Raw genomic sequence first — 12,362 nt, 5'->3', positions numbered from 1 at the left:
CTGACCGATCAAGGCTTCTGTCTGTATCGCTACGTCAAGCAGTTACATTTTTGAGGAGGCACACGTCTCTACATGTGTAGGCTTGTGTGTATGCTGATTGTAACCTGCTAAGGGGCTGTGATGTAAATTAGCTTTAAGCTAACTCTGGTACTCTAGGGATGTCCACAGTTAGCCAGCTTAATGGTTTAATTTGTATGTCAGTTTAGCCAGTGCAAAATTTATGAGTTGTTGAAACTAATTAACTAATATTTTTCATAAACACAGCCCTAGAATCATGGTCAAATGCTCTTTTAAAACTGTAATAAAGCCTCCCATCACTAGTAGCTGCTGTTGTTTGGGTTGATGTTGCTGCCTTACTTGCCAGAGCTTTCCCCAGCACTTCACCACATGTAAACATGAGAAGCTTAGCTGTTAGCATGCAGCAGGAACATGAATACATGAGTTTTTATAACTAGCCAATGGAAATAAAGTGTTATGTGCTATTGAGGGTTATACTCATGTATAACTACTCAACCAAATTGAAAAGAGGTCACATATAAAAGCATGACATTAATCTGCGAAGAGGAACAAAGGCTGGTGGAGCTAGCTGCTAATGTGAGCCATGCTCTACAGAGTATATTAGGCTTGCACCATACATGCTGACACACTGTAAAAATGATTATTACAGCCCAGTGTAAAATAACTAAGTAACAATGTAGCCATTTAGTTAAAATAACATGCTCATAACTAAAAATGTTGAGTTGGCAGAAAAATTTCCCAAGACAAATATACATTTCAATTATCTCAATTAAAAACTTATGAGAACTATTTCTATTTCTGGGCACCTAGAAAATGTTAAATTAAATCTTTATGTCCACTTGGTCTGTCTTACATAATTTAAGAAACTCAGTATAATTTTATATCAACTAGTTTAGTTAAGAAACGTGAACCAAAGTCTTCATAATTTCCTCACTCAACATTAGTCAAGTTGGAATTTTACAGTGCACCCTGTGATGATTTTTTTTTTAATCTTTAGACTTGTCAGTTAAATGTAACTCAAATCGGAATTTAGCTGAAAAAGGAACTAGATCTCTGGGAACAGCCTTAACTAGTATTAAATAGTAACATGTCTCCTATTAAACTCAGCCCTCCTACCAAAAGACTGAACTAAATTGAAATCAGATAACATACAATATGCAATGGCATAGATCTGACACAGAACCATAAATCAGACTTAAATCCCCCACTGTGTGGGACATGTGTGAAAGGGACTCTCAGAATATCAATCATATGTCATGACTTTGCTAAATTTGGCAGGTCAAATGAAGCCAAACTGGTACCCGAATGAAGAGCCGTTTGGGAGCTGAAAGAGCCGACTCCTCTTGCTGAGCAAGCCAAATGATCCGGATGACTGAAAAGAGACGGATTTTCCATCACTATCGGCTTTATTAAACAGATTTTAATCAGGTTTTGCATGTCAGGTTTTAACAGCTAACTTTTGGTATCCTGACCCTTACACTAACCCCTACTCTAACCCTAAACGGAGGTTTAGTCGGATTTTATTTCAGAAGTTTAGGTGTTCTGTTCTGAAATATACTGAGTGTCAGATAAACGGTCTGCGACAGTGACCATCAAAAATGAAGCTAGATTGTCTTGAAAAACTGTGGTACCACGCTGTTCCTATGACATGCTAACTGCTAAGCTTCTCATGTCTACATCTGACATCTAACTGAAGCTAGAGTGGCTTCAATACAGTTTTAAAAGAGCATTTGACCACGACTTCAGGCCTGGGTTTATTTAAAAAAAAAAAAAAAGATTAGTTTACCGACTTGTGCCAGCTAATTGGTGTACAGATTTAGCCATTTTAGTTTGTATCTCCCAAGTTAATTCAACTGCCTGGCTAATAACCCAGCTGTCTCCAGTTGATTTTAAATTGAAACGACCCTTCAGAATGACAGAACTGTTACTTTAGGAAGAAGAAAGGCTGCTTTGAGTTTGGGGTGCCTCCGCAGGCTTAATAAAATCTAGCTATAGCCTCGTTGTGTGAATAGGTGCTTGTATGGCTGTCAAAGATGGGGCTTTCAGACGTGTTCTTGACTTTAAAATTGATCATTTATTAAGAAATGTCATTGTTAGGGAGGAAACATTAGGCTAAATCAAACTTTGACAGCTTTAAATTTAACACCACGTGGTTTGATTTAAAAAAGTAACAAGGCATAACCTAAGCTTTACTCATGCTTAGAACGCGCGCGCATGTATACCCACGCGCACGTGCAACCCCACCACCCACACAAGAACAGCGTTGGGGGCCACAAAACAGAGTGGCCCCGCCCTCCCCGTGACATCCTCAGCCTCTCATTGGCTGTCCGTTGTTCAGGAGGAGCGCTGCAAACACAAACTGGAATGTGTATGAGGGGGCTCAGTGTTTGCTCTACGCGGCCGCTGCTCCGATCCTCAACGGGGAGAAAACCACCATTATCGGCTACTCCGCTCATCCGGCCGCCCGGTGGGACTCAGTGATGAAATGTGCTTTTGATTTCAGGAGCGTTTAGCAGTCACACATCTGCACAGAAAGCGAAAGCGCACTTTTTTTTTTGTTGATTTAACTCATGGATGGAGATGCACAGGTAGACGGGCAGAGACGCTACTGAGGAGCAGCTCGTGAAGTTTAGCAGAGGTAAGTTGAAGCATCGTTCACTTTCACTCTTTAGGACTGAAATAGTATCATAACTACTGATAATGGGGTAGAGCTTGTTCTCCGGGGCAGTAGGTTAGTGGATCACAACCTAGGATGCATCTGATTGGAGGATAAGCCAGTAGAAAGCAGCGATAATCCTAATTTCAGTCGAGTGCTGCTGATGCACGTAAAATTCACAGAAATCAACCTGATCCACGCACGTTTTGTTTTTTAGATGCTTTTCTTGAAAGTAGCCAAAACATGCATGCGCCTTATTCGTCAAGAAATTGATTCCCAATTCAGGAAGGCAGTGTCTCACAAGCATTTGGGTTATGTAAACTATCTAAATAGGCGGTTTTGTGAGTTGTTTGTTGGTCTGTCCACTTGACAGATGATGTGGTGTGAGTAATGCCGTGCCTGGAGGAGGCTTTTTGTTTCCTGGAGACACGTGATTTCAGTTTAAATGGAGAAAAATGTTGCAAAATTCTGTCTGTCACTGTGTAAAGGGTTATGCAATGTTTCTGAATACTTGATTTGAATCTTTAATATGTAAGAATGGTTCAAAACAAATAATATGCTGCTTGCTTCAACGCAAAGGGGGCAGAAATAAAGTCCTGAGCATCCAGTATTGTGTAATATCTTGTTTTGAATAGGCTCAAAATTGCAGGCAAAACATTGCTAGTGAGCAATTAGAACATTGTGCAGGAGCTTGCTGGACACATCTCTGCACTTGTCTTTTACTATTTCGCCATTCAGTAATTTTAAAACCTGCAGTATCATATTATTGAAGAATTGCATCTTGTGTCAGCCTTACAATCAGGTGGAAGAGCAATTTCCTGGTGCAACAACACTTACTGTGATGTGCATGCAAAACATGAGAGAATCAGGTCAGAGACTTTGAAAAATGCCCCTCCAGGTTTTGTTGATGATGGAGGCCAAAGGGCATCAGTCTTTTGTCATCTCTGGTACCACCCACAGAGGATCTTGCAGCTGAACAACAGCAGATAAACAGTGAAGAGAAATTTGCAAAGTGAATTGTGAGGATAATGTTTGCAGCTTTCTACCTGCCAGATGGTTTGCAGATCTCTTCTTTTCTGCTTTCCAGGCTTTAAAACACAAGAGAGGAGTGTCAATCTTTTGATATTTCAGAGTCAGTTCTGTTTAAAAGCCTGCCAACTCCACGGATGTTAGATTCTCAGCTGCCAGTCTTGTGGGTTGATCAAAAGCAACTATTTTATTAAGTTATCCCAAGCACTCAATTCGAGAAAATAAAATCAAAACAAGAGGAAAGTCTTTCGCCTAAATAAGCATGCAGCTTGCAGCGATGCTTTTCCCCAGGCTGCTCATGCTGTTTCTAAGAAAAAGAGTTTTTTTCAAGGCTAGATGCTCTTTCACTGCTTTGATATGGTTAAGTGGAAGTGCTTTGCTTCCCTGCCAGCCAGTTTGGGCCCTGGTTAAGCTGTTTGAAGGGGTCTGGAGACGAGGGGGTAGCATGTTTGTGCCAAGCCGAGAGCGGGCTGCAGGGATGCAGGAGCAGCGTCTGTTCCCAGACTCTGACAGACACGCACCAGCTCTGCCTCACCTTCTCTCTACTTTACCCCAGCCGGCCTTTCATTGCCTGCATCTGCTCCCTCTCTCTCAGTCCTCTTTCCTTTCTCTCTCTCTGTCTCACTCATGCAGGGACAAGTGCACACACACATGCACCCATTTCCTTCTCTTTCTCTCCAAAGTCTCATTAAAGGAATTATGACTGTGAGGTTTGGAGGAGATTCAGACGCTCTTGTTTTGTTGGGTTTTCCCCTAAAACACCAAACACAACACTGTGAAGTTGCTGTCAATTAAAGGGAATTTAAAGGGATGGTGGCTGAACTATTAAATCGTTTCCATTATAGATAAATCTGCCAATTTTCTTCATCAAATGACTGTCAAGTTTTACAAAATGATTTAAATTGAGAATCGAAGGGGACACCTTCTAAGGTGTTTTGATTAACGAGAAGTCCATGTAAGGCTAAGGATGGCCAAAAAAGGAACAATCAAATATATTAAGACTTTTTCCAACTACACTAACAACCCTAAATAATTCCCAGATGAATTGACAGGCTAATGAATCATGTGGATATGAAACTTTTCATTAAACAGCACATGATGCACCATTTGAAACCAATCAATCCTTTAGACTGTGGTCGTTCAGTTGTTGGCTGATGGGAGCATAATTTACGAATGTCATTAAGTCCAACAGACCATGTAAAAACAAACTGAAGGCCTTTCTGGTCCAAGGCAGTCAACTTTACAACCCACTTTAACAGAAACGCATATATTTGTATATAATGTAATATTTCATTGCTCTTTTTCCTGCTGCTATTAGTGTAGTTTGGTAAATGTGATAAACGGGTCTTAATTGTGTATTCTGTAGTTTAGTTTTGTCTCTCAAGAACTTTGAAGCCATTTCACCTGCTTTGGACCAGACTGAAATATCCAGACTCCTAAAGCATTGATTTTTGACAAAATTTGTGAGGTTGGTGATGATGAATCGTAAAAAGTAATACTTCTCTGCTTTTCTCCTCAATAGAACCACTTACTCCCGTAGACAGCTGGCGGTTCTAAGATCCTGGGTCTAAAGGTGTGGACTTTATTCATTTTTGTCCATGTAAACTACTAAATTAGTTGAGTTTTAGGCTGAATCAACAGACATATGTCAGTTGAGGTCTTTTTCTTTATTTATCCTCATTCTTTAAAATTTAAAGTGTTTTTGAGGACTAAAGTTTGTTTCCTTGGTCACCCTCAAACCTTAAAGTGTCCAAAAGGACTGAGATTTCTTGTCAGAAAAACATATTTAAATATCACTATTGGTATTGGTATCGGCTAAAACAAATCTGTAAATATCGGCATATGGATATCGGCAAAAATCCGTAATTGTGCATCCCTATTTCACATCAGTATTGGTATTACCCCAATAATCACAATCAGTGTGTCTATATTTATGACCAACACTTGAAAAAGTAATACCACTGGTCCTCGTCTGGCTGGGTTTTTGTATAAGGTGCTAATTAAAGCGTGTCAAAATGCTAACATACCAAGTATAGTTGCTATACTTGGCTTAACTCACAGTCTTATAGTGTGTTTGGCTCAGTCCTTGTATGGAGATTTTCCAGGTTTTGCATGCTCCAAACAAAGTATAATGACTAATCTCCCAGAATGCTTTGCAAGTAATCAGCAAGATGGCTGGTCAAGTTTTATTACCTCAGTATAATGTCATTTCAACGCATTATGATCCTTTTATTTCATACAAGCAGTGATTTAAAAAGAAATGCCGGTAGTGTGTAGCTAGTAGGGGTGGGCAATTAATCAAAAATTAGATTAAATCACAACATGGCCTGCTGTTATTTTCAAATCAGGGCAGGTGTGGTATTTCTTAAACCTGAAATTTGTGTCAAAATACCAGTTTAGAACTTTATTTTTGCAGCAGAGATGTGATGCATTACATATCATGCTTCATTTTTGAATGTTTTTCGTAATACAGATGAGAATGACATACAAATGATCCCCCCTTTAATAAGATAATTTATATCCAATTTGCAGTGAGTCAAAATAATCTCAATAAGATTATTTTCCCAGATTGTTCAGGCATAGTAGCTATCTAGCCAGTTTTCAATTGTCATTTATAAATTTGTGCTTGACAGCCTCACATTTCCCCTGAGATGGTGCTGACAACAGCAAAACGATGATAGCCAACACAACAGAAATGACCTCAACTGAAAATGACATATCAATCATGTCCATTAATGTAGTCATGTCTGTTCATGCAAATGTCAATGATGAATACTAATGGCACATCAGGGTCTTGAAGGGCCGTCCCATTTCAGGAAAGAGGAAGATTTCATCACAACCACTCCTAACTCCATTCTGAGGAGAGGCAGCAGAAAACAAGGGCTACTGTAAAATGGGACTGAGCCTTATTTGCATTGAGTATTTTAGTCATCCGCTACATAGTTAGAAAATTAGAAGTAAAGAGATACCATGTTGGTGCATTGTGTGACCACCCATGATAAAGACGTGAGTGTTTTATAGTCTATGAATGTCTCACACTTGGAGCACTTGACCTTTTCCTTCCTCCTCTCCCTCTCCCTCGCTCATCCCTCGCTGGTCTTGGGATTGTCTGCTGCTTCTGTGTGAGCGTGTGGGTGGCTCTGTGCATGTGTTTCATGCACATACATATGTTCCTCCATCTGTGAGCATAGTGTGGTTTTTCAGAGATGGAGAAAACTTGGGCCCTTACATTCTTACAGGAGGAGTGCCTCCTTCAAGTTTTTACAGCTGATAGTTATTTCATAAGGCGTGTAAGCTGCGGAAACTCAAAGCGCTCCACGGGGATGGGGAGAGGAATGATTGAACTTTCGCTGCTCCTCTTCCACTGTGAGAGCTAAATGAGAAAGTTTATTCAAAATAATAAAGTCGAATCTCTTGCTGAACATCTACACTTCCAAATATAACTCGACCCTTGAACTGTGTCTGACAGGCTGCTTTGATTCGACTCAAAACTGGCAAGAAGTAGAATTTGTTCTGTGTTTTTTTTTTAGGAAACTTTAATGCTCCCTGTGGGGAAACAGGGTCATTAGGTTCACAGATATAGACAACAGTTGTTTGATGTCTGTCATAGGGCCTAAAAAGTGGTATTATTTTAAGAAACATGCTCAGTTCTTCACTTCTCACACCTCTCATCGTAGGAGGAAGTCTGTTTAGATAACGTGATTCAGAGTTAACAGTGGCAAACCTGCATTTAGATTGCGGTTTGGTGGCATGATGCCGTCTTGTCTGCTCTGAGTCACATGTTATCTGCTCTCCAGATGATGATCGGGGTCTGGTTTTCCTCGCCTGTCTCGACATGTCCTACCTTACAATCACCCCTTCCTCAGAGAGGGGTGGGAGGTGTTTTATGGGTGTTGGGAATTTTTGGTGTTGAGGAGTTGGGTTGTGGTTGTTACATGGGGGTTAAGTGGTATGTGGAGGGAGGGGCGGAGGCAGGGATTGGACGAGGGGCTGGGACAATGGAGACGACCAGTATGCAGGAATGAGGAGTGGAGGTGGGTGGTGGCATCTTTTGGGAGGGGAGGCTAAATAAAGGAAGGAGATAGAAGTTTACCGCCATGGTAATGTTTGTCCAATCCTTTAGGTCATGGATTACAACAATTCTCAGAGTGTAGGGTACAACATGACAATCAGCGTCACCTGAGGAGAATTCCTGGTGGCCTCACTGGTTCGATAACACTTCCAGCTCCTAGATGTTTTTCTTCACGTGTTGGTAGGACTAAATACCGAGCTAAAGATAGTAAATAGTAGAGGTAAATTAGTAAGGTGTGTGTAGACAGGCCTTTAAGTATTGAATTTTTGCATAGAGAAGCTCTATCAAAAAGCCATTTTTTTGTTCTGTCTGAGGTTATGCCAACCGTTCAAAGTGGGAAAATAAAAACTTTCCTAAGCAGCTTTTGTGTCAAGAAAGTAGTGACACATTCGGCAATAAAAGTAAACAGAGAAATGGCAGAAGGTAAGGATTAAAAGCCTCCGTAAAAAGCCACACGACAACTGTGTATGGTCTGTTTCCACAAAGAGTTCTGCCTTGGTTTAGCACAGTTCGTCATGGTTTAGCACATTAAACTCTGACCTTGCCCATGTTTCATCATCCGATGTCAGTCCAGTCTCACTCGTGACAGGAAATCTGTCTCTTGTTAGAGATGTGGATCATTTGGCTCAGCTCAGTAGGGCTGGTCGTTTAATTCCCAAACTGCTCTTCTTGTTACCTCTCCAGCTTTTGAAACCTGTATTAGATAACAACAAAACAATAAAGGAAACAAAAAAGGAAAGAAAACTGGTACTCGTACGGGTGCTACTTTAGCTACTATGGCTCACATCAAAGAGCAATTTCATAGAACAGGCTTGGTTGGGATCAGCACATTATTTTTCGGTCTCTTACCCCACAAGGTTTATTAGCTTGAGAGCACATCACTGTTTCCATCAGAAGCATGGTTGTGACAAAACAAGGAATTTCTTGTCAGAGGAGCGCAGAGGGGCGGGACTCTTGTCTCCCTTCGTCTAGCTGGACCAGCTTTCTCAGCCTTTTACAGCAATGTCTGATACTCCTTCGCCACCACCGCGAACATCAAATGGTTATGGAGATCAGCATACATCAGATGCTCTTAGCTCCACCGCAGAGATATTATATTATAATAGATTACATGTATGCTCTGTAATCTTCTTTCTTTTTAATGCATTTCTGTGACAGCATTACAGTGCCACATTTCCCAAAACGATCCTGTGTTTTACGGAAAATATTTTCAAAGAGAAACTGAAGTATATCGTTTTCGTGTCCATGTGGACAAGGCCTTACCCTTTCCATGCTTGGCGCCACCTCGTGGCCTAAAAACGTAAGCAACTTCAGCAAAAACTAGCTGATAAGAATGTGCTCTTACATGTGGATTTAAATACTGCTAACATGTTTGTTTACTTATGGAAAATCATAACACAGTTTTAGGTGTTTAAAATTGTTACCAGATGTTGTGCAGTTTCAAAAGCCCCTCATGTTTTGTAACATTAGTATTGAAAGCTTGCTAATGAGCTGAATTACATTAATGGGCCCTTGAGAGTTCATCTTGTTTGCACTAGCACACAATGAATCATGGGATGTGGCAGTTCACAAGTGATCCACCTCATGTATCCTTCTTGGCTCAGCAAAAGGAGAATACATTTGGAGGCCCATTTGAAAAGGACAACTTTTAACATGCTGCTGTCAGGTCATCAGTTTTCAAATGCAACTTTTAAAGGATGCAGTCCCTGAATTGGGACCCAGTTTACATGCAAGTGCATTTGTCTTTGCTTCTGCCATCCCAAGGACACAAAAATCTTGCATTTCATGTAAGATTTAGCGGAAATGGGAGAGAGAGTGACCACTAGGCTATCTGTGCACCCCCAAGTTGTCCTCAACTTTTGAAAACCACTGAGTGCATCCTTACAGTAGCCTGTAGCAGAGTTAGCATGGGCTTAGCTCACCAATAACACATCATATCAACTCTGAAAGTGGTAATGTGTCGATTTTGCATTCACAGCTTGTTTCTGCTGCCTCAAAGTGACTTCATTTTTCATTTCTGTTTTTCTGTGTCAAGTCTTCAGTTTGGAGGAGTAGCAATTGAATTATCCTACAGCATTAGCGCTCCTCAGTCATACTCTGTGACTCAGTTAAGTTTAGCAGAAAGCTGTCTGCAGCTCCATGTTTATCACATAAGGCCAGCATTTCTCAACAATACACACACTTTTTTACAAGCATGCATTTGTGTGCTTAAGTGTGTATGAGATGTTTTTTTTCTTTTGCTGACCGCATGAGTAAGAGGCAGTGATGTATGAACATGGATAACCGGAACAATTAGGTGAAACCAATGGACTAATGAGTGCCCAGCTCTGTAAATGGGGGGGAGGGTGCATTAAAGTGAATGGTTGCTGGTCTGCCCTTGGGTTTTCCATCTTTATTATTATATTTTTCTCATTTCTACCCCCCACATCTATCTATCCATCCATTTCTTCCTCCAGTCCCACCCCATCTGTCCAACCCCCACTCCTCCACTTTCTTCCTGGATACAGACAGAGAATTTATGGAGGGGGTTTTGAACCCGGTCTGACCCCTCCCCTGTTGTCTCTGAGCAGATCAGCGCAGCATTCTTGATGTATGTGTGTGTGTGTGTGTATTGTGGAGGTGTTCCCTAATAATCCTCTTCTCTAACTGGGCAACCATGCTGTGCCCCCTCACAACACATGCTCTTACGCTCAACGTCACTGGCGACACATCATACCAGCATGCAGGCATAGTAACAATCACGCACACCTCTGGCCAGGGCAGCATGGAGCCGTAGCTTTACTGCTGTAAGCGTTTTAGGGCCCTAAGCTGATAATCTGTCTGTTTTGGTATTTGGTGCACTCTCTCTCTCTGTGGCGTCCAGCATCTGGACGAGATATTATTGGATCGGGTTGTGTGTCATGAAGGTTTAAGCTCTGTTTTTTTTTGTTTCCTGGAACGGGAACAACACACGGATATGGTCCTGTGTGTGGACAGCCATGACAGTTTAAAGACAGTTGTACTAGACCACACATCTCTGATGGCCACTCTCACAGACCGTTCATCTGAGGCCCACTATATCTCAGCAAAGAAATGCTGTCATTTGCTGGAACTACACATTTCCAATTTTGGATTTTTCTTTTAAATTCAACTTCATAAACAGTCTGGCAGTTACTTTCATGAAATAACCTCAGTGTAAATATTTCAATAAACATTAAATAAATAAATCAGCTAAAAAGGTTAAAGGTCTAATCTGTATTAAATTATGTATAGACATGTTTAAGAAGTAGATACAAGCAGTGGCTTGCTTTAGATTCACTAGCTCTAACTAAAGCTTACATAGCTACGCTAGCTACGGAATTAACGTTACTACATTAGCCAATGCAACTAAGTCAACTTTAGCAACATGAGCTTAAGCAAACTTAGTGACAGCTAATGCAGCTATTTAGATAATGTACCTACTGAGCTTAAATAGCTGCTTTGTGAGCTTATTTTAAACTATATTAGCTATGTAGCTCTGTTAGCTTCAGCAATGTTAGCTTTAGCAAACCTAGATAAAGCTAACTTAGCTATTAGATAATCTAGAAATGTAGCTTTCCTAGCTGCTTTGTGAGCTTAGCTTGAGCTACATTAGCTATGTAGCGCTGTTGTAACATATCTATATATGTATTTTTGTTAGCTTTATCTATGTAACATAGATAAAGCTAACTTAGCTATGCAGATAATCTAGATATGTAGCTTTCTTAGCTGCTTTATGTGTTTAGCTTAAGTTTAAGGCTACGTATCCCCATTATTTACGTAGCTTATGCAGCTAAAAGTGCTACGCTGGCTGCATTAGAATGTTGTCATGGAGGATGATCTTTTTTCCTGTAAGCATACAGTTTACTAAGCTTTATTAAACGGTTTATTAAAAAAAGTTTTACACAAGGATATAAATCAATGACTTTCAGTGCTATCCGATTCACTCCCAGGCTTTTGAACATTTTAAGGGACTGACAAAATATTCAATACTTTACCATGTTTTACAACAATGCACTCTCTAGATTTTGTGATCAATTAGATCAAAATAGTAGAGCTTTTTTAAAAAAACTACACATTTTCAGCCACATTTTCTTCACAATTTCAGTATTTCTGACAGAATTATATTAAAATTGTTTCAAAACCGGTATCAACATATTTGATTTTCTATAATATTTTCTCAAAGTTTGAAATTCTGGTATTGTAACCTCCCTAGTTTGTACCTCTGTGATTGGTTTCCTACCTCACAGAGTGGGGTTATTGCAGGGGCAACGTGAAGTGGCTATTCCCACTCCCCAGCTGCCTCAGGGTGACTGTGACACACAGCTGTGTGATGACAGAGGACTTGAAGAGGGGAGGAGGGGTTGGCATGGTGAGGAGGAGACACCGCCTCTCCATGCTTGGGGGAATCATTGCCTGGATGACTGATCACTCTTTGAACAGAGCTTCTCCTGCCGAAACAAAATATGTCTTTAAAGGTCACAGCTGCACAGAGTGTCTGATTTGTTGTGGGGGTCACTGTAAACGAAGCTTGAAAATGGCGTGAAGTACAGAGCATGTTGGGAGTGCTGACTTCATGGATCGATCAAG

At 40.6% G+C, this 12,362-nt stretch overlaps 1 protein-coding gene across 2 annotated transcripts in view; it reads left to right on the top strand.

Annotated features, from left to right (window-relative positions):
- The window catches only part of ripor2 (RHO family interacting cell polarization regulator 2), a 91,921-nt gene that overhangs the window by 23,897 nt on the left and 55,662 nt on the right, over positions 1 to 12,362 (top strand). Inside the window, exon 1 of one of the 2 annotated variants that reach the window (XM_041809158.1) lies at positions 2,403 to 2,656. The exons of the other annotated variant lie outside the window; for it this stretch is intronic. The gene's annotated coding sequence lies outside the window, so the exon portion shown is untranslated. Of the gene's footprint in view, positions 1 to 2,402; positions 2,657 to 12,362 lie in introns of those variants that run through there. 2 annotated transcript variants of the gene reach the window in all.

This window comes from Cheilinus undulatus, linkage group 16 (genome assembly GCF_018320785.1).
Source record: "Cheilinus undulatus linkage group 16, ASM1832078v1, whole genome shotgun sequence".
Lineage (NCBI taxonomy): Eukaryota > Metazoa > Chordata > Actinopteri > Labriformes > Labridae > Cheilinus > Cheilinus undulatus.
The sequence above is the reverse complement of the archived record's forward strand: the minus strand, read 5'-3'. Positions and strand labels throughout refer to the sequence as shown.